General features: G+C 39.5%; 1 pseudogene across 1 annotated transcript; it reads left to right on the top strand.

The window, feature by feature from the left end:
• The first annotated feature begins 383 nt into the window (after positions 1-383).
• Positions 384-22249, top strand: LOC104598357 (putative disease resistance protein At4g27220; annotated as a pseudogene). Its single transcript, XR_016078329.1, has 2 exons — positions 384-594; positions 18908-22249. The product of XR_016078329.1 is annotated as a putative disease resistance protein At4g27220 (transcript).
• Positions 22250-23366: the final 1117 nt, after the last annotated feature.

Here is a 23366-nt window from a genome sequence, read left to right as displayed (position 1 = left end):
AACTAGATGTTATTAAGAAACTACTGAATCTCAAAATTAATGTAACGAGATTTCAGATGTTTTGACAATACAAGTATATGTTTTTATAGGAGATATAAGATTGGAAAACTTCCACAGTATGGTGTATTTTAATTCACTTTCAGAAGGGAGAGAAGGACCATTAATGGCTGGTATAAAACATCAAAACCTAACCCGTCTTGTCAGGTGCAACTTCAATGGTCATTAATTTCAAACTTGGGTGCTTGACTTTTGGCTTTGTTTGGACAAAGAAACTAAAGTTTTTAGTTATACTGTGTTTGGTTTCACGAGAGAGAAAAGAAAGTTGAGGGCAAATTACATTCTAGAAACTATTTAAAAAAGGTTCCCTCAACTCTCCACTTCTCTCTTGTTTTTTATCAAACCAAACACAGACTAAGGGTTGAATAGGATCACATGAAATCATTGTGATCTTATTTTATGTGAATCGTTTACCTTAGCCCAAAACTTCACTGTTTTAGGTTTTGAGACCTGGAGAAAGTGCAGAGCTTGAGCATCAGAGAAACAGAGAGAGAGGTGGTGAAAGAGTCCCTGCATTATTATAAGTAATAAAGTGAGGTGCGCAAATAAACTCTATTCTCATTCATTTTCTATGCAACTCTTCTCTTATTGTTGTCTTTTGATTTTATTATATACTGGGTTCTCTTAGAACATAAAAACGTCTTCAACATTTTCCGCATCAAAGATTTGTTTGAGAAAGCTAAGGATATTTTAATTAGCATCGTAACATATTTAGTGAAGGATTACTCGAGAATTTTTTCACTGAAGGTTAGGTGGGTTGTCTTTTTAATTTCAATTATAACATGAGAACAAAATATCTGTGAGGAGATTCAGAAATCGCTTATTACAGCTGAGAGGGGAGAAATTATTAGAGGTGATGTTAAAATCTTGAGAAAGATGTTGACAGTATGATAAAAAACAGAAGTAAGATGTTAGCACATGGCAACAATACGTCGCCTTCTTGGCTCTTTATTTGTAAACTGTGAAATTGAGAAGTAGAAAAAGATGGAGCCCAACGATTTCATTTGAACAAGGTTCTATAACGTATCTAATTCAGCCCCTCCAGTGATGGAATCCATTCAGGCACTCTGTTCTATCTATATATCAATGATATTCCAGAGTCCAGATCTCCTGCCCACTAGAAATCTGCCCACGTTTATTACAGTCATACATGGAGAACATTTCATCCTCTGCATAGTATTATGCAAGGGAAGATGTTTCCAATTCATGGGGGTAGTGTATTGTGGGCAGGAGATCCGGAGTCTTCCAAAACGAGTCCAGATCTCCTGCCCACGAGAACCCTGCCCACATTTATCACAGCCACACATGGAGAACATCTCATCCTCTGCATAGTATTATGCAGGGGGAGATGTTCCCAATTCACGGGGATAGTATATTGTGGGCAGGGTTCTCGTGGACAGGAGATCCGAAGTCTTCCAAAACAAGTCTAGCTCATATATTCTCCACTCTGCACATCTTAATAAACTTCCTATCATATTGGGAACTTTAAAACCATTTATCAAAGTACATGTATAGATGTGCTTTATTATGTAATTAATTAGCCAGTTAAACACCCACTGGATTTATTCTCTAATAAGATTAAAATCAACAAAAACGGAGCAGCTTTGATCTCCAGAGAGAGAGAGAGAAGTTTGGTGTTGGAGAAACAGAGTTTGTTCATTGCCAACTTTGTGGATTGAAAATTTTTTGGCCAATTAAATATCAACTCCGGATCTCCTGCTCACGAGAACCCTGCCCACGCCTACCCACAATACACTACACCCCGTAAATTGGGAACACCAGTGTGAGCTTCCATGTGCAATGTTAATGGGATCAACATTTCTGTAAGGAACCTCTCCTAAAGTTTGGACCCTTCCTAAAACCACCCTTAAAATTTGCTAATTGCAAGGACCTCCCCTGAACTTTAAAGTTTGTAAGGGTAAGTTGCAAGTAGAACTCCTCTATTAGAATCTTTTAAAAAGAAGCCTGAAAATGTTTAAAATACCCATACAATTACTAGTGAGGCTGGTTTGTACAGAAAAGGCAAGATTAGAGTAAATAAAGGGGCAGCTGCTGCGATCTGTATATGTGTTGAGTTGCATGTCAATATCGTCGACAACAACCCCAAAAGGATTGTAAGGCAATCTTTTAGAAAGTAGGTGTCGAACCACCACCTTGGCATAAGAGAGGATTAAAATTCTTTAGATACCAAGACCGTTCACCTAGTCCATGACCATTTGAGTGGCCTGCAAACTTATTTGGTAGAGCCACACAACTCAAGATTTCCTCTAACAAAAAATAAGGTTCAAAATATCGATATGTGCTGATAGGGGCGTATCAGGCGAATCAATGGGTCCTCTCGGATGTTGATTATTATCACTATATTGCAAGGAAGAAATTCAATAGTTGGGGAGAGGAGGAACACATGCGTCCTCTCGGATGTTGATTGCTTTTCCCATTGCCAACTCGCCAAAGGATTCGCCTACTAAGTAACTTAAACCAAACACAAGGCCTTCCACCCCTAAGAAGCTTAGCAATCAACCAATGCTTTAGGCCAAGCAAGGAGGGACAATATTTATCTTTTGATACCCTACTCTAGACTTTTCTCATTGTAAAGGAAGAATATAGCTTGACTAAAGAGATACATCTCTTCGAAGCACAACCTGCCTTGGGATTTAGCCCGGCTCAAGGAACTCCATGAAGTCTAATGAAACTCGGGTCTTCCATCTTTCTAGTCCCAAAAATGTTGGCATTCTATCTAGATCAATACATAACTATAGAAGCTTGAAGTGGGACGTATTGTGAGTTGGGATCACCGAAGTCACTACCGAAATAAGAGTTTCCTTACTAACCAGATTAAGGCCCTGTTTAAGAACACTTAAAAGAAGTACTTCTTTTAACAAGTACTTCTCTTAAGACATGGAAACCACACATTAAGTGATTTTTAAGTACTTATGGGTGTTTGGTAAAGAAGTGGAAAAGAAGTACTTCATTTAAAGTACTTTTTTGAAAAAGTGACTTCAAATTGGCTTTTTTTAAGTACTCCAAAAAAATAGGACGAACCAATCTCTGATAATTTTCTATAAAGCCTAAAATACCCCGTGCCCAAGAATCACTATTCATCATCTACTTCCCTGACTTGTCCCCACTTCCCAATCTGATGCTTCACGGCTTCAACTTTGTCATCTTCCTTCCACCCCTCCCTTCCTTGCCCTGTCCCTTCATCTATCTCATTTTCCTGCCGACCAAGTCTGCCATTGGAAACCTTTCTTCTTTCTTTTCTTGTAGTCGCCAAATCTTGGCCCCTCTTTGTAAGTTCCTCTTACGATGAAGGCCAATCAATCTGGCTTGTTAGCTTCGGGTTAAGGTAAGCTATCCAGATTAGTGGCGGCTTTGGATTCTAGGTTTGTTAGCTTCTGTTGCTTGGATTCGGGAGCTTACTTGCCAATCAATTTGGCTTTGGATTCATGTTTACCTGTTTACTTCGTATGAATTGCAGAGCCCCTTTTGGGGGTATCTGAATTTCAACGGTTTAAATGATCTTGCAATCTGCTTCTGCGAACTAGGTTGTCTCGCGTCTTGTTTGGGTTTCGCCTTCTGTTTATCCTCATAAGATTGATTGAATTGGGGTTAGGAGTTGAGGTGGAAATGTAAGGATTCCCAGTTAATTGGGTGATTTGGGAAAAAATTATTTCTTGGAATTGTCTCCAGTAAGGTTTCTCGAAGAAGATGGATTTGTAGAGAGTTGAGTTTTGCACTTCAGCAAGGTTGGGCACAAAAGTCTTTGTTGCTAAGCGAATTGTAGATGAATTGGACCATGGAGAACTTGTTCTGGAGCATATTCAAATGGCGTCGAGTTTTACTAGCTTCCAGGAATATCCTATGGTCGATAAACTTAGGACTCAGCTAGGAGTAATCCACCCCATTCCCTCTCCTCCAATCAACAAGAATGTGGTGGGTTTTTTTTGTCTTCTTTTTCTTTGTTGGGGTTGTCTTTGATAAGCTGTAGACATTAAAGAAGAGAAATAAACAGAGCCTTGATGCTTGGACGGGTATTTGGTCACAGGTGCCTACAAGCTTTTCTTTGTTCCTCGAGAAGGATTTACAAAGAAAAGAGTCTCTGGAATGGGTGAACATGGTTCCCGGAAAACTGTGGAAGGTGTAGAGATCTAGTATTGAGAATTGGATCATTGGGTTGAGCCGGTCATTGATAATCTAAAGAAACCCAATTGGATCATTGGGTTGCATCAGCTTGGAGGCTTGTTCTCTGTCGTCTTCCCCTAGTATGATTAGTTATTTATTATTATTATTATTATTATTATTATTATTATTATTATTATTATTATTATTATTTTTAATTGGATCCACATGCAGTTGAAATGTATATATAACATGTGAAAATTGTCATTTGTGTATGAGTGAAGTGAGGGATAAAATTGTCATTTGTGTCAATATAAGCACTTATGGGGAAAGTAGCTTACCAAACATTCTCACCCCAATAAGTGCTTAAAAACATAATAAGTGATTTGAAAAGTGGATTACCAAACATTATTAAGTGGTTGTTAAAATAAGTATTTCTTAGAAATACTTCTTTTAATACTTAATCATCAAACAGGGCCTAAGTGAAAGTTGCTACCAAATGGAGATTCTGCTATGCACCAGCTCTAAAGAAGACCCTAGACTTTTGGAGATTTATTCTCTGCCCAAGGCAAGCACTAAACACTTGAAGAATATTACACTATCGATAAAGAAACAAGGCGAGAGGGGGTATCCTTGCCTTATGCCTTTCGAACACTAGAAAGAACCCTATTGGGTGCCATTCCGTAAGAGGGAAAAGTGGACAAAGATAGGCAACTGGAAATGAGTTATAGCCAGTGATCACTAAACCCCATCTGCTAGAGAATAGGCAAGGTAAACTCCCATTCCAAATCGTCATAAGCCCCCTGAATGTCCAATTTAATAGCCATATACAAGCATTTGCACTTTCTTTTAGTCTTTAGGCCTTGTAGGCAAGCATGATATTACCTAAGTGTTATGGGCACACCACCCGGCAGCGCACTGTAGCACAGTCATAGGCAGCAACACATACAGCGGGCCGCCCAATAGCATGCACCACCCGGCAGCGCTGCATAGCAGCCCGACAACGCACCGCCCGGCAGTGCGCAGCACGCACCGCCTGGCAGCTCGCAGACGCACTGCCCGACAGCGCGTAGCATGCACCGCCTGGCAGCGCGCAGCACGCACCGCACGGCAACAGCACTAGGCAGCAGCACGCACCGCACGGCAGCAGCACGCACCGCATGACAGCAGCACGCACCTCATGGCAGCAGCACTGCGAGACGCACGCACCGCCTGGCAATAGTAGTAGAGCAGGGCCCACATGACAGCTCATCAGGGTGGGCCCACACTTATCTTACCACATCAGCTCGCCGCCAGCTACACCATTCCTCATCCCTTATCATTATCCTTATCTTATCTTATCTTAAGTAAGAGTTGTGTTACCATTAGGAGTAGGTAACTTGGAGTTTGAGTTTAAATTGGATTACCCTAGCCTAGCCGAATCCAACAAGGAATTTCCTTCTATAATCTCCTATTTAAGGAGCCACGAATTGAAATAAAGCATTCAGTTTCCAGTCAAGAAAAGAGTGAAGAGAGTTCGGGTGATCTCTTGGACAAATCACCCATTCGGTTTCCCACAATAGGGTCTGCACGCAAGAGAAGGGGCAAGGGAAAGCAGGGCTTTCTCCCCGTGGACCGACCCGTGACGAGATCCTACGCGCGGGCCCATAACACTAAGATGAGGCGATCCTTAACAAAGGCACTCTGATGTCTCATTAACTAACAATGGAAACCAAGGCCTAATTCTGTACACTAGACATTTTGCTAGAATTCTATAAGAAGTATTCGTAAAACTAATTAGGTGGAAGTGGAAGATCTCATGGGGAGAGAGGGTCGCTTCAAATGCAATACATTGAAAGTCTGGTTCATTTTAGCAAGGGTTTCTGCTTTAGTAAAACAGTCCTACATAGCTCTAATTATGTAATTCCTCTACAAATGGCTAGACGTGTTGGTAGAAAATGGTAAGAAAGTTGTCGAGCCTTGGTTCTTACGTTGCTTCCACTTCAAAATTTGTACATCTAATTTCATCTAGCAGAAATGAAAAATGTAGCATCTCTTGTGTTTCTTCAGAAAGAGAGTAAGGGAGATCATGAGGAATGCCATTATTCTAAGATTGGAAAATAGAGAAGAAATTATCAATAATCACTTGAAAATTTTGAATGTTTTTGGTAAGCTAGCTCCTGTCCTCTTAAGCATAAAAGTGCGATTGAAAAGATGCCTCTATATCATCATCAAATATAAGAACTTTGTATTAAGATCACCTTCTTTGAGCCATTGGGTACTGGAATTTGCCGCCAATGGCTCTCCTCTTGCTTCTTTCCTCAAACAAAACATTCTTTACAAATCAAAGTAGGTTTACATTTTCTTGAGGCGTTGGAAGATTTTGGAGCACTACAATTCTCTACTTTAGGGTGTGTATGCAGCTTTTAATATGACTAAAATCCTTAGTATTCTGCTCTCGAAGTCTAGCTCTACATCTTCTCAACTTAATACCCACCATCTCTATTTATAACTAAAATCCTAGATATCATTACTTCTCAGCTGGGGTGGGTTACCCACATTTAGGGGTGGCAATTGGGCGGGTTGGGTTGGGTTTGGTTTGGGTTGAGTTTCAACCCAATCCATCTAACCCGCCAACCCATTAATGACCCATTTATATAAAATTAACTGGGTTGGGTTCAACCCAAACCCGCTTTAACCCAATCCAACCCGCCCAAACCCATTAATCTTATATTTATGGACTTAAAAAATAAACTCTCTCTCTCTCTCTCTTAACAAATATGTTGGTTGTAGCTTGGTGGTTATTGTACTTATTATTTACATAAGTGGTGAATGTTCAAATCACATTACATGCATGTTATTTTTATACAAGTGGCGAAGCCATTTGACTATGTTCGGATTTCGGGTTTGACCGAACCACTTAGGTTCAAACTGATCAGAAAAACTTAAACCACTTAGGTTCAAGGGTGATTGAACCGTTTAGATCTTGATCAATTCGGTCAGAACAGACCAGACTGGACTGGTTTAGTCAATGGTGGATTGACTTGGATCGGACCATATCAGGTTTGCGCATGGGTTCGGGACTGGACCGGCTGACCCGATCCGGGTCAATGTAACTAAATCGGGTCGGGTCGTGTGAATACTTGTCAGATGGACGGTCTAGATTGGGCAAAGAATGCGGAGGCCAAATCATCCCGCCCAAAACCGTTTCGAATTCGGATCGACCCGAATTGAATAATGGATTGATCACACAACCCGCCAAGTAAATGGGCGGGTTGGGTGGGTTAGATATTGGGCGAATTGGGTGGATTCAGCGGGTTGGGTTAAAAATTGACACCCTTACCCACATTGCCTCAAAATGAAATGACCTCTTGCATAATCACCTAATGGTGTGGGTGTCCACAATCACTAGATTGTTGGGTTAGACCCCACTATGACTTCATTACATATAGTGGCCTCTAGAAAGGAGAACCTCCAATTGTTTGAGACAAAATCCTTGTCATTTCTTTCTTTGATGTTGTAAGCACCCACTCTGTGATTGTTCCAAATGAAAGGGACTCCACCAGTACCAATATCAATTAGTTGACATATGTCAATAGCTTATTTGAACAAATGCCTACTACTAGTCTCACCAATTCAACCCCTTGCCTTTTCACAATTCTATAGGACTTTGTTGAAGTCTCCTATGATGATCCATGGGTGGTTACTTGACCTTACTACACTAGATAGATAGGTATTACCAACATTAAGGTCTCATTTTCTTGTCCAAGTCCATATAGATAAAGGAAAACCTCCATAGAGAGTCCTCCTCGATATGTACCTGCTCATCAATCAATTTATTGGAACTAAAGGTCACCTCCATGTGGATGGATTCTTTCTAAGCTAAGAGAAAACCCCTAGAGCAACCTTTAGGCTCAACCAAGAACAAGTAAAGAAAGCCTAGCCTCCATAGAACGATATCAAGGCATGGGATCAAATATGGTCCCTTAGGGCTCAAAGTACCTCGATCTGCCCTAGGCCTTGGTAGTTATAACTTAAGAGCCTTACTATTTTTTGAAACACTACTCTCTTGAGGCTGCCGCTAGAGATATGCAAGAAACTAAAGTTGTTATGGTACACTTTGGGGCCTTGACTTGGCCATTGATCTTGCTCACCGAAGGCTAACCATCCTAGTGTTGACCATTCCCTTTCCACGGGTAAAATGTGTGGCAATATCTGATGCTTCTTTGAGAAAATAGGGTGGTCTACATCCCCTTGATTATTGATGGAAGATTTAGAGATTTTATTTCAACTAGAGATAGCCGAGCTTGGGTTGGGTGTTGGTGTATTCGGAAGCGCGTCCTTAAACACTCCAGAGCACAAGTTTAAACATTTATAATTTTTACCATTTCTCAAACAACTATTAACGTAGTAAATGGGTGAGAACAGGTTGTATTCACAGGGAATCAAGTGAAAAATTAATACATACTTAGATCTGGACAAGAGAATGCCATCGGGAATGGCAAAAAATACAAAAATAAAATCTATTATTGCTGAAATTAAATGTTTTGAATTTAAACAAGACAATAAATAAAAATCAGAATTTAATAAAGTATGGGAATCAAGAAAGGAAATACAATAAATAAATAAAAAAATGATCCAGGATCCGGATCCAGTGGCAGTAGCTGCAGATTGGCCAGACAACTTGTAGAAACCCCTCTTGACAAGAACCAGGCGTCCGCCCTTTCTACAACCCTCGAGACACCTTAGCCTTGAACCGAACGAATTTAGATATGCAAAATAGAGAAACAAACAAAAATTAAATCTAAAAGATTGCAGAAATAAAAATAACAGAAAAAAAAAATAAAGAAAAGAAAAGATTGGTTGATCAGATCTAGTGGCGGTAGATGTAGAATGGTTGAACAGTTTGCAGGAACCCCTACTGACAAGATTTGGGCATCCTCTCCTTGTACAACCCTTGAACTCCTCAAGAAACCTTAGCCTTATTAACTGGGTGAATTGACCAACCCCTTCTCTAGGGCCCCTACCCCTAGGGTCCTTTTTATAGAGAATGGTGGATATAACTGGAACTAGAGAGAAAAAGGGGGGTGTCAGTTGGGTTTTAGCAAAAATATAGGTGCCCTAGGGTTTAGAATGAAGGGTTAGGATGGTTCTAGGGTGATCCTAAGGTTGAGAAGAAAAGGAGAAGGCACCCAATATTATGTAAGGCTGAGATTTAATGGCTGAATGGTGAAAATTAGAAGTTAGGTGGCTCCTAGGGTTAGAATGCTAAAAAGAGAGTGCCCTAGAATGGATGGTGGAGATTAGAAGAGATGCAAGGTGAGGATTTAGTAGTTAGGAGCGGCTAGGGTTTGTTAAGAGTGAAAAGAATGGGTTAAAAGACGCCCTAGTGTTTGCTAAGGCGTGGGGAGCAATGCTAATACAGTAGGAGGGGCGCCAAACTGGGTTTAGCAGCTAGGAGGCGCCCTCCTGCTTTCAGTTTTTCACAAAAACACTCCCTCTCTCAATTGGACTTCACAACAGCTTCCCAAAATCTGCATTTCCGCCATGAAAACTTCCCAAATTTCCCCAGAATTTGCATAAAAACCCTCAAAGGTCACAACAATGAATTTAACTGGGAAAATGACATATTTTGACTATTCTAATATCGAAAATACCCTGAAATGATGCCCTTAAGACATCAAAATGTTGAGTTATCACACCCTCAACTTAAACATTGATAGTCCCTTAGCAATGCAGCCTTAAAATTACACTGATCATAGAGATCTTTCCCATCTCAAGATCCTCCCTAACAGAATTAGTCAAGCATCCTAATTCCAACATTCTCAAACTCTGTATAGATCAGTATTGGGCTTAGGAGGTAAAATCGTCTTTCTTTGAATTTTACAGAAACTTGGCTTAAAAATCTTATTTACCCTTCCATTTGTAGACTGTCTTGATAATCTGAGATTGATTTTAAAATTAGACATATATTCTTCTTATCATTTTTTTATAGTGAATTTCTACCCCTGAACTTGATATGCATACTTATTTTTTGTTACCTTCCACTGTTTTACACGAATCTCGACACTTGCCTTAGGTGAAGAGACCCCGTTACTAAGTGTTAGGTGATTTTCTTTGGCATTCCCTTTTCCGTTTGATGCGAATCTCAACACTTGACTTAGGTGAAGAGATCCTGTTACTAAGTCTAGGGTGTCCATTGACCTTTTATTCTCTTTTTCTTTTCTTTTTTTTTCAATATTGTGTTCAGGGTAGTCCATTGTTTCTAACAATTTGAAGAGTTTTTGTTTAATTTCTCCATCTTTCTCTTCTTATCTTGGTAGGAGCAAACTTGGAAGTATTTTCCAATTTATAAACGGTTTCGATAATATTCAAATTGCACAAATTTTGACTCCTATCACTTGCTACCAATTTCTACAAAATTCAATATTCTTTTATCAGTTTCCTTAACTTTTTCTATTTGGGAATCTCTTTTAATGGAAAATTTTAAAATTTTCAGTGAAATTTTAGTTGTACATATTTAAAGGCTTAGCTTTTCAATTTTTTTCAATATATATATATATATATATATATTAATTTTTCTCTCTTTCCTCACCCCCAACTTAAATGCCATTGTCCCCAATGGCATAACTAGACTGATGTAAAAAGGGCTTGGGCCAAAGGTAACAATTAATAGGTTTTCCAGAGGGGTTCAAGGTTTTCCACCTAGTCCCGAATCAAGAAAAGAAAAAGCTCAAATCCTAAAAGAAGAAAAACTAAAAATTACATTGGGTTGCCTCCCAACCAGCACTAAGTTTAATGTCTTCAGTCGGACACAACTGTATCACTCAAACTAAAGGTTTCAACTCTTTCTATGTATGGTTTAAGCCTTTGGCCATTGACCTTGAACATGGTTCCATTCTTGGGATCAACTATTCTAACCGCACCATGCCAGAACACTTTATCAACAACAAACGGCCCATCCCATCTGGATTTTAATTTACCTAGAAACAACCACAGCCTAGAATTAAAGAGTCAAACTTTTTGACTAGGTTCAAATGTTTTTCAAGAGATGCTTTTATCATGAAATGCTTTCATTTTGGCTTTATAAATGCGAGAGTTTTCACAGGCTTCATTGCGAAGTTCTTCCAACTCACTTAATTGTTGAGCTCGGTGGGGTCCAGCTTGGGTTAGATCGAAGTTAAACTTTTTGATGGCCCAATAGGCCCGATGCTCTAATTCTAAAGGAAGATGACAAGCTTTGCCAAAGATTAGCCTATAAGGAGACATTCCAATGGGAGTTTTATATGTCGTCTGATAAGCGCAAAGTGCATCATCCAATCTGTCGGGTCTTTTCGGTTTGGCCTAATAGATTTTTGCAGAATACTCTTAATTTCTCGATTGGAAACTTCCACTTGTCCATTTGTTTGGGGATGGTAGGGGGTTGCTATTTTATGAGTGATTCCGTATTTGCGAAGCAAAGCACATAATTGTACATTAGTGAAATGTGATCCCTTGTCACTAATGATTACTCACGAGCACCAAAACCTAGAGAAAATGTTCTTTTGAACAAATTTCATTACAACTTTGTGTCCATTGGTCCGGGTTGCTACCGCCTCAATCCATTTTGACACATAATCAATAGCCACCAGGATGTATTTGTAATTGGATGACGGCGAAAATTGTCCCATTAAATCAATATCCCAAACATCGAAGATTTCTATAGTTAGTGGCATCATATCGGGACATATTCCCGACAACCTTGCATCTTAGGCAATTTTTACTGAAAGCATGGGCATTCTTAAATAAACTTGGCCAATAAAATCCACTTTGCAGTACTTTGGCAGTCGTTTTCTTCCCCGAAAAATGCCCCCCACAAGCAAGAGTGTGACAAAAATTAAGGATACTTTGGTGTTCAGACTCGGGGACGCATCTTCAGATTACTTGATCCGAACAGAGATAGAATAGCTCAAGGTCTGCAAAGAAATAGTATTTGAGATGTGAGAAGAATCTGTCGTTCTCATTCTTGGACCACCCCTCATGAATTTTACCCACCACTAAATAGTTGACAATATGAGCAAACCATGGAGGTGTTCTATGGGAGACCGCCAAGAGGTTTTCATCTGGAAAAGAGTAGTCATGGATAGGTTCACTCTTCTCAAATTGGATTCTGGATAGATGATCAGCTACTACATTTTTAGAGCCCTTTTTATCCCGAATCTCAAGGTCAAATTCTTGTAAAAGAATGATCCATCTGATGAGCCTAGGTTTGGCCTCTTTTTTAGACAACAAATGTCTTCAGGCTGAGTGATCAGAATAGACAACCACTTTGGTGCCCAATAGGTATGGGTGGAATTTTTCTAGAGCAAACACTACAGTTAACAGTTCTTTCTCTGTGGTGGTATAATTCAATTGGGCTTCCAAGAGGGTACGACTTGCATATTAGATCACCACAGGACGTTTATCCACCTTTTGTCCCAAAAACAACTCCGATGGCATAGTCGGAGGCATCACACATGATTTCAAAGGGCAAAGAATAGTTGGGAGGTTATAGAATTGGAGCCTTGGTCAGTGCCCCTTTTAGGTACTCGAAAGCTTTAAGGCATGATTCATCAAAATTGAATGGGACATCTTTTGCTAGAAGGTTGCATAATGGTTTGGAAATCTGGGAGAAGTCCTTAATGAACCTACGATAGAAACCAGCGTGTCCGAGAAATGAGCGGATTTGTTTAATAGAGCTAGGAGGTGGGAGTTTAGAGATTAGGTTAACTTTTGCCTTATCTACTTCGATTCCTCGTTTGGAAACTATGTAGCCTAAGACAAGCCCCTCTTGAACCATGAAGTGACTCTTCTCCCAACTGAGTACCAAGTTTGTCTCGATGCATCGTTGAAGAACTTTCCGTAAGTGTTCGAGATAAGTTCCAAAGGATTCCCCAAAGACAAATAAATCATCCATAAATATTTCTAGAAAGTCACCAACCATTTCTGAGAAAATTGCCATCATGCAACTTTGAAAGGTTGCTGGTGCATTGCATAATCCAAATGACATTCTTCAGAAGGCAAATGTGCCATATGGACAGGTGAAAGTAGTTTTCTCTTGGTCTTCCGGGTAAATGGCTACCTGGATATACCCAGAATACCCACTTAAGAAGTAGAAATATTTTTGCCCGGCATGTTTTTCCAGAATTTGGTCAATGAAGGGCAAAGGGAAGTGGTCCTTTTTTGTGATTGCATTGAGTTTCCTAAAGTCGAAGCACACTTGCCATCCCGTGGTAAGTCGGGTAGGGATTACTTCACCTTGATTATTAGTGACCACGGTGAGTTTAGCTTTCTTAGGCACCACTTGCATAGGACTTATCCAACTACTATCTGAGATCAGGTAGATAATACCTGCATCTAACCACTTAACTACTTCTTGCTTGACTACCTCTCTCATATTTGGGTTCAACATTCTTTGCATCTCCCTACTAGGTTTGGCACCCTCCTCTGTGTAAATATGATGCATACAAATGGACGGACTAATCCCCTTCAGATCAGCTACTGACCAACCAATGGCACCCCTATACTCCTTTAATACCTCGATTAGTTTCTATTCTAGTTGTGGGGGAGATTCAAGAGAAGGCACGGGTGGTTCACTCTTTAGTTGTGGTAGAGGTTCAACAGTAGGCTAGGATTGAAATGGGAGAAGAGACTTTATTAAGGCATTAGTTTCTTCCGTCGGGTCATCTACTGTGACCAAATTGGTTTCTCCCGGGTTTCTCTCTACATCTATCGTACAACAATTCCTATTCTATTATGTGTAGGCAGAAGGACTTCCAAACTCATACAAGTCTTCACACTTTCCCTCCCTTTGAAGAGCTGAGATTTCTTCAGCATTTTCTAAGTATGGGACATTAAGGGTTGTAAGATCTTGGTATTGGGGAAGACCTAAGGATTCATCGCTAGGGTCTTCAACCGGCTGACTAACCATTGAATCATTTTCTCACTACAGGTTAACTTCCATGAGCTGAATTACTTGGCTCTCTAATTTTAGGATTGACTGTTGCTGAGCTAAGATTAGCTGTTGGAGCTGCAAAAACCTATCATCAAATGAATCGGCTTGATAAGGATGAACCAGTTGGGTCCCAAGGTGATCATGATACTCATAGTGAGTCTGGGCTTCAGACCATTGAGAGTGCACATCTAGCAAGGTGGTTTCTTGGGCTTGGGCCCAATAAGTGAAATTGGGCTGATTTTCCCACCCAGGGTTATATGAACTAAAGGATGGGTTAGCATTGGGTTGGAGAAATCCGTTAGCTGCATGTACTTGCTCTGAGATGATCGGTTGATATGGGCCCGCCGTAGGGCATTAACTGACATGATGGGCAGAATCAAAGAGAAACATATATATACTTAGATCCGGATCCGAACAAAGTAAATAAATTTTTTTCTCCATTGCTTCCCCAGCAACGGTGCTAAAAACATGGTGTGTCCAGAAGCGCGTCGTTAAACACTCCAAAACACCAGTTTAAACATTTATAATTTTTACCATTTCTCAAAGAACTACTAACGTAGTAAATGGGTGAGAACGGGTCCTTATCCACAGTGAAGCAAGTGAAAAATTAATATATACTTAGATCCGGACAAGAGAATGCAATTGTGAATGGCAGAAAATACGAAAATAAAATCTATTATTATTGAAATTAAATATTTTGAATTTAAACAAGACAATAAATAAAAATCATAATTTAATAAAGTATGGGAATCAACATAGGAAATGAAAGAAATAAATAAAAAAATGATCCAGAATCTGGATCCAGTGGCGGTAACTGCAGATCGACCAGACAGCTTGTAGAAACCCCTCCTGACAAGAACCGAGCATACGCCATTTCTATAACCCTTTAACCCCTCGAGACACCTTAGCCTTGAACTGAACGAATTCAGATCTACAAAACAGAGAAAGAAACAAGAATTAAATCTAAAAGATTGCAGAAATAAAAATAATAGAAAAAGAAAATAAAGAAAAGAAAAGAATGGTTGATCAGATCCAATGGCAGTAGTTGCAGAATGGTTGAACAGCTTGTAGGAACCCCTCCTGACAAGGTCTGAGCGTCCCCCCTTCTACAACCCTTGAACTCCTTAAGAAACCTTAGCTTTGTTAATTGGGTGAATTGACCAACCCCTTTTTCAAGGCCCCTGGGGTCCTTTTTATAGAGAAGGGTAGATATAACTAGAATTAGAGAGAAAGAGGGGTGCGACAATTGGGTTTTAGCAAAAATATGGGTGTCATAGGGTTTAGAATATAGGGTTAGGATGGTTCTAGGGTATCCTAAGGCTAAGAAGAAAAGGAGAAGGCATCCAATATTATGTAAGGCTGAGATTTAATGGCTAAAAGCTGAATGGTGAAAATTAGAAGTTAGGTGGCTCCTAGGGTTAGAATGCTAAAAAGAGAGTGCTCGAGATTGGATGGTGGAGATTAGAAGGGATGGAAGGTGAGGATTTAGCAGTTAGGGGTGGCTAAGGTTTGTTAAGAGTGAAAAGAATTGGTTAAAAGGCGCCCTAGGGTTTGCTAAGGCGTGAGGAGCATGCTAATACGATAGGAGGGGCGCCAAACTGGGTTTAGTAGTTAGGAGGCACCCTCTTGCTTTCAGTTTTTCACAAAAGCACCCCCTCTCTCAACTGGACTTCACACCAGCTTTACAAAATTTGCATTTCAGCTATGAAAAATTCTCAACTTTCCCCAGAATTTGCATAAAGACCCTCAGAGGTCAGAATAATGAATTTAATTGAGAAAATGCATACTTTGACTATTATAATGCTGAAAGTACCTGTGAAATGATGCCCTTAAGGCATTAAAATGCAGAATTATCAAGTGTCAAGTAGAAAGTTTTGTACATGTGGGTTTTGATTTGAGTCATCAAACTAGAGAGGGTCAGATAGGGGCTGGTGAAAAGATGGTACTGGTTAGTCTGGTTAGGGAGAGGTTGGATTGGGGTTGTGTTTATTATTCTTAGAATGAGGGCATAATCGGTATGAAGATTTAGTATTTGCATGAGAGCCACCATGGAGGACAAAAGCTAAGCCTCACTTGGGTAATTGGAAGGCAGAGACATGGGATCACGAGCTGGCTAAGAATAAACCAAGTATGTTTTAGCCTGCATCAATGTCAGTGACATGGTCATCAAAAAATTCTCCTTTGCATGCCACGTGTCCTATTGGGGAGGTTTGGATTAGGGTTTTTTTTGGCTCTAAAAATTGTATTGAGTCATTTTCACACCATCATGTAAGACAAATTCATACCCTTATTAGAACTTGTCTCCCAATCATCATCATTCCATTCGGCGTTGGATGGGAAGCTTTAAGCAGTTGCTCAACACCACCTCTATCTTGTGCCATCCAATGTTGGGTCTCCTTGTTCTAATGAAACTCCACCTTCTGGTGAAACTAAGCCAATCTTGTTAAATCCCATCTCCCTAATCTATTGGTGATCACTCTCATCGGTGACCACTCTTTCAAATTTTTGGTAGGGGTGTAGGGAGATTTTTAATAGGTGACAATCAATAAAGTACACACAAAATGTTTTAGATGAGGCAAATGTTATTGGTTAAAAATATGAAACTAATTTAGATAATGAACATAAATCAGAGGCCTTGCGAATCAATAGATCTTCCATTAGACTCCATTTCTATTAATAGAAATCACAATTAATTTGAATTCATACCATATGGAAGTTGGTCATTCTTTACAACTCCAAACCATGTTTAACAAACATCATATCTTCATATGTTATAAAAGAAATTTGTTAATTAACAATATATACTACAAATGAAACAATGCTACCAATGGATGATCAAGTGAGACCTATTGAGTGGGGGTTGGATCCTAATTATGAGACAAAACTTATGGCTCAATTCATTTCTAGAAGGAAGCGGATTTTTGCAAAGTAAGGTGGATTCATTCTGCAAACTCTCACTTTGTCTTGAGTAGGGGTGGCAATTTTTTATCCAACCTGTTGAATCCACCCATTCCACCCAGTATCTAATCCATCCAATTCGTCCATTTATTTGGCGGGTTGTGTGATCAACCCATCACCCAATCCACCCATTTAAATGGGTTGAGTTGGGTTGGGTTGTGGATAACCATTGGGTTAACCATTATAAACATAAGTATTAATTTCTTAGCCTTTTTTTTTAATTTCCTTCATTTGAATTAAATAATTTATAATTAATGCATTAATTTTCTATTAATTATTGACTAAATTTAGTTTTGACCCGAGTCCAGACCAGTTCAATGCGGTCTGACCCCGATCCAGTATATACTGATCCAGGTCGACTTGAATCCGAAATAGGGCGGGATGGTTCAGTGCCGCTTGCTCTGTCCGATTTGGGCTGTCTGATGCAACCAATATTCACACAGTCCGACCCGACCGGTACGAGTCGATCCGGGTCAACCTGAATCTGAATGGTTTGGGCTGGATGATTCGTCATCTACGCACTTTGCCTGGTCTGGGCCATTCACCTGACCAATATCTGCACGACTCGACCCGAATTAGTTACATTGACCTAGTTCGAGTCAGCTGTTTCGGTCCCAAGCCCGTGCACAAACCTGATATGGTCCAGTCCAAGTCAATCCACCATTGACTAAACTGGTCCAGTCCAGTCCAAGTCAATCCACCATTGACTAAACTAGTCCGGTCCAGACTGAATGGACTGATCCAAATCTAAACGGTTCAACCACCCTTGAACCTAAGTGGTTTAAGTTGATCTGACCGGTTTGAACCTAAGTGGTTCGATCAAACCCGGAATCCGAACATAGTCAAATGGCTTCGCCGCTTGTGTAAAAATAACATGCAAATAATGTGATTTGAACCTTCACCTTTTATGCATATAGTAACTACAATAACCACCAAGCTACAACCAACTTATTTGTTAAGAAAGAGAGAGTTTTCTTTTTAAGTCCATAAATATAAGATTAATGGGTTTGGGCAGGTTGGATTGGGTTAATGCGGGTTTGGGTTGAACCCAACCCATTTAATTTTATATAACTGGGTCATTAATGGATTGGCGGATTAGATGGATTGGATTGAAACTCAATCCAAACCAAACCCAACCCAACCTGTCCAATTACCGTCATGAGAGAGAGAACGAAAAAATGGAAGTCATTAGTGGGTGAGAATAGCTAGTGAAGTAGAGAGGCGAGAGGATTAGCTGGGGTTTTGGGGAGTACAAGTACACTATTCTAGTGGGAAGGGAGAAATGAAAAATTGAAAGCCAAATATGATTTTTGGGGAAGAGAGCTAGGAGCTGACGGGATGGGATTAACATCCATCTTGTTAAGACTTATAGCTCAATTCATTGATAGAAGGAAGTGGACTTTGGCAAAGCAAGGTGGGGTTCATTCTCAAACCCACACTTTGTCATGAGAGAGAGAGAATTAGGGGAGATTTCAACAATTGACAGAAACATCAGGGGAGGTTTTAATAATTTTACTAGCATGAATTGGGATTTGCTCCTCACAGAGTACATCTCACACCAACCTCACAGTCTCATCCCATTGAGAACATCTCCTCACGAATAATAATATAATGTATGGGAGATGTTCCTGATGTGCCGCTGGGACGTGTAGTGAGAGGTTGGTGTGTGTGGAGCAGATCCAGGCTCAACACGAATATATATTGATATTTTCTTTTGAACAAAACAAATACCATTCAAAACTATTGAATCAAAATAAAAGAAACAATATTTCACAAATTTTCTTTGAAAATACAAATGAAATTTCTTTTCCTATTTTGCAGGGGATAAAGCAATGGCAAGGCGTATTCACTTTCACTTCAGAAGAAGATGGGATTCATTGGACAGTGTAAAACACTATAAAGTAACTCATCTTGTCGTATGAAATTTTATAGTCTTTCAAACATGGAATCTTGATGGCATTAGTTATAAAGGTAAGTGGTTCAAGACCGTGATTGTGTTAATATTCTATGTGAATTGTGCAATCCGCCTAGATCTTCACTATTTTGTTAGACATATATAGAGAGAGAGGGGGCTTGAATGAGCTGGTGAAAGAGTGCATTACATTGTTGAAGACAAAGAGAGGTGGAAAGTAAGCTGTATTTTCATTTTCTTTGGTTTTAGTATAATATTAATTCTTCTTTTAGAACACAAAAATGTCTTCATCTCTCTCTGGCATCATAAATTTGTTGGGAAGGACCATGAATATTTTAGTTGGCATTGTAACAGACTTGGGGAAGGATATGCTTAATAATTTGTTAACTTCAGAACTGAAAGACCAGTTCGACTTTCTTTCTGGTTTCAAGAGTAACGTGGAGAAACTAAAATCTATGAGAGAGGAGATTCAAAAATCAGTGAAATCAGCTGAGGAGATGGGGGAAGATGTTAAAGATGATGTAAAAAATCTTCTGAATGAGGTTGACATTATCATAGAAAATGGATATAGATTGCAAGGAGAAGGCAATAGTTCACCTTCTTATTGGACCTCTATTCATAAACTCAGCAAGGAAGCTATGGAGAAGATATCTAATTCAGCCCCCATTCCAACTATGGAATCGACTCCCAGTAGAGATTTCAAGATTTTTGAATCCACAGAATTGGCGATGAACAAAGTCAAGAAGGCATTAGCAGATGAAAACATCCATGTCATAGGGGTGTACGGGATGGGAGGTGTTGGCAAAACAAGTCTGGTGAGGGAAATAGGAAAACAAGTGGAGAATGAGAAACTTTTTGACAAGGTTGTGATGGCTGTGGTGTCCCAAGATCCAGACTTAAGAAAGGTACAAGGTCAAATTGCAGATATGTTAGGTTTGAAATTTGAAGAAGCAAGTGTGATGGGAAGAGCATCAAAACTATCAAGAAGGTTGGAGAAAGTGAAGAGCATTCTTGTCATCTTGGATGATATTTGGGCTAAGTTAGATATGGAGGAGTTAGGGATCCCTTTTGATGGTAGAAACTGCAGGAGGGGCTGCAAAATCCTACTCACAACTCGGCGTCAAGATGTCTGCCATGCGATGAAGACCCAAGTAAGTATTCCACTTAACATCTTATCTCAGCAGGATGCTTGGGATTTGTTTAAGAGGAATGTGGGTATTGTAGTGGAAAATGACACTTTTCATGATGTGGGGAAGGAAGTTGTTAGGGAATGTGGGGGTTTGCCCATTGCGATTGTAACTGTTGCAGGAGCACTGAGAGGTAAGGAAGATCCACAGGAATGGAATGATGCACTACATGAACTTCGAAGTTCAGAACCTCACAATATTGAGGGCTTGGACCTAAATGTATTTTCATGTCTGAAATGGAGTTACGATTATCTAAGGGATGCAGAAACCCAAAAGTTGTTCTTGTATTGTTGTTTGTTTCCTGAGGATTATGATATTTATATTGAGCAAATGGTGAGATATGGCTTTGGAATGGGACTATTTAGAAATGTTGCAACAATAGAAGATGCAAGACGAAAAACACATAGGATTGTTAAGAAGCTCAAATCATCTTCTTTGTTATTTGAAGGATCCCATGGAGGCTGTGTCAAAGTGCATGACATTATTCGTGATGTTGGCATCTCAATTGCATCCAGTGGAAATTATGATGAAGTATTCATGGTAAGAGCTCGTAAAGGACTTAAAGAGTGGCCAATAATGGATTCAACTGAACAATACACTGCCATTTCATTGATGGATAATCGAATAGAAAAATTGCCCCATCAATTGATGTTTTCAAAACTAAGGACTCTACTGTTGCAAGGAGTGATGGGTTGGGATGTGGAGATTCCAGACACTTTCTTCAAATGGATGGAAGCACTTAGGATAATGGACTTGAGTTATAATGGCATATTTTTCTGCCCATGGTCAATCCAATGCTTGACCAATCTTCATACGCTAATTCTTGAAAGATGCTCAGAGTTACAAGACATATCTGTACTTGGGAATTTGAAGGAACTTATGATACTAAGTTTGCTTGGATGTCAATCCATTGAAAGGTTGCCAACAAATATGGCACAGCTGGCCAATCTAAGGCTACTGGATTTATCTTATAACCCTAAGCTTATTATACCCCCTGATGTGATTTCTGCTTGGTCCCAACTAGAAGAACTATATATGTTTTTAAGCTTTAGAGATTGGAAGGCTCAAGGAGTAATGGATCATGGATCCAAAGCTAGCTTGGAAGAGTAGAAAGCATTACATCACTTAACCACTCTACATGTACATATAAGGGATTGCAGAAATTTGCCAAATGATTTTGTTTTCCAAGATCTCAAAAGGTTTTACATAAACATAGGTTATTTAAGGCACAATGTTATGAATAATGGATTAAATGAGTTGGTTATCAACGGCCTTCCTGCACAGAAAATAAAAAATGTATTTTCTAATCAATTGAGAAGAACAAGAGTTCTGTGCCTAAAAGATTGCAGGGGTGATCTGAGAAGTATCATAGAAGAACTAGATGATTTGGAAATTCTTCAGCTGTATAGTTGCAATGAGATGGAATACATTCCATCAAGTGCCTTCGCCAATTTGAAAAGATTACGCATCCACTCAATGCCAAATTTGCAAACATTGAAAGAAATCTGCTTGAGACCACGCTCAATTGTTGATTTTCCCAACCTAAATATCCTCGACTTGAAAGGGTGTGATTGTTTGAGAAGTATCTTTTCACCTGCCATGGCTCAAAGTCTTCCGCAACTGCAATGGCTCAAGGTATATGAGTGTTATTCTTTGAAAGAAATTTTTGAAAAAGAGGATGAAGGTGAAACAGTGGACAAGATCATATTGCCCCATTTGATGAATTTATATCTTTCGGATTTACCATCCCTCACAAGTATTTCTGGAAGCAGTACTCTATCTGATTGGCCCTTGTTGGAAAAAGTAAGTATAGAAGAATGTCCAAAGTTGCTGAATTTCCCCTTTAAACGCCAAAGTGCTCCCAATCTGAAGACAATCCATGTGACATCATTGAAGCTGACAATGGAAGAATTACGGGAGAAGTATGTGGAGGAGATATCGGAATTTGGAGAAGTGCTTGAACTGTAAGTACTTTCCACTCTAGAAGTTTGATTTTTTTTTTCTTTCCAACCAATTACCAAATACATTGGAGAGATTATAACAATGAGTTCACAGTTTCTATGATACACCGTTGCTAAGGCTGTGATGCGGCCAATGAAAATCATCCATGCTACACATACAAAAACATAGACATTCTCTTCAAGTCAACTGCTTTTGTAGGATTCGGTTTGTATGAACCATGCCCCATTTTGATTAATCCATGATCTAGCATAGATTACAGCATGGTGGTAGAAAATGTCAATACGCCAAAAGATGATATCTTAACAAGTGTTCTTAGGCTTGTAAGTTTAAGTCCTCGCGTCACCTCCACAAGGTAGCAATACCAAACCGCCGACCCAGAAATCGGAACAGGTCATTCGTTCGAATCGGACAATTAAACCGCTGATCCAAAAACCAGTGGCCAAAATAGTTCCAGCTTGTTTTTTAAAACCTTGATTTGACTTATATGACATGAACAGAAATCAGTGCTCACTGTGAACCCATCTGAGACCCAGCTGTACTGAACACTGGTGTGTTCAACAGTAATAAGTAATTGGGTGTGTACGTTTTTGTCTCCAGCTAATTTGCCCCCGTTCTCTTTGGAGTAAAACCATCGTCCTTTTCTTATGTCCTTCTGTAATGTATTATATAGTAACAGTACAGGGGGATTCGGGGTTGGGAACAGAGTAGGGTTCTTGTAGATTTTCAGATATTATCTGGGCACCTTGTCTGAGTATGGGTGTCAATGGACAAGTTTTGGCTTGTTTAAAATCAATTTGGATGGATTGGACAGACTAACAAAACATTGGATTGGATCAATTCGGTTCAAAATATTTATTAGATTAGATTGGACGTGGTCCATTTGTAACAAATTTATATTGGATCGTGTTGGATTAAGCCAATATCTGATCCATTGATATAAGATAAGAATATATGTATCAATGGACTGGGCTTGGGTTGAAAACAATCTAAATAAATTTGAACAGATTGGTCCAAAGCATTCATTGGATTGGATTGGGCCTGGTCCATTTATAATGGACTGACATTGGACTGGATCGGATTGGACCAAATCCAGTCCAATTGACACACCTACGTCTGAATATTTCAGAGGGTCATCGGCATTAATATAATGTTTGGGTTTCTATGACCAAAGAGTATACTTTCTTTTGAATCAAGTAGTTTTTCACAATGGACATTTGGT

This window comes from Nelumbo nucifera, chromosome 7 (genome assembly GCF_055504915.1).
Source record: "Nelumbo nucifera cultivar China Antique chromosome 7, China Antique-T2T, whole genome shotgun sequence".
NCBI classification, from domain to species: Eukaryota; Viridiplantae; Streptophyta; class Magnoliopsida; order Proteales; family Nelumbonaceae; genus Nelumbo; species Nelumbo nucifera.
Note: the sequence above shows the minus strand (reverse complement) of the source record. Positions and strands in the feature narration are given on the sequence as shown.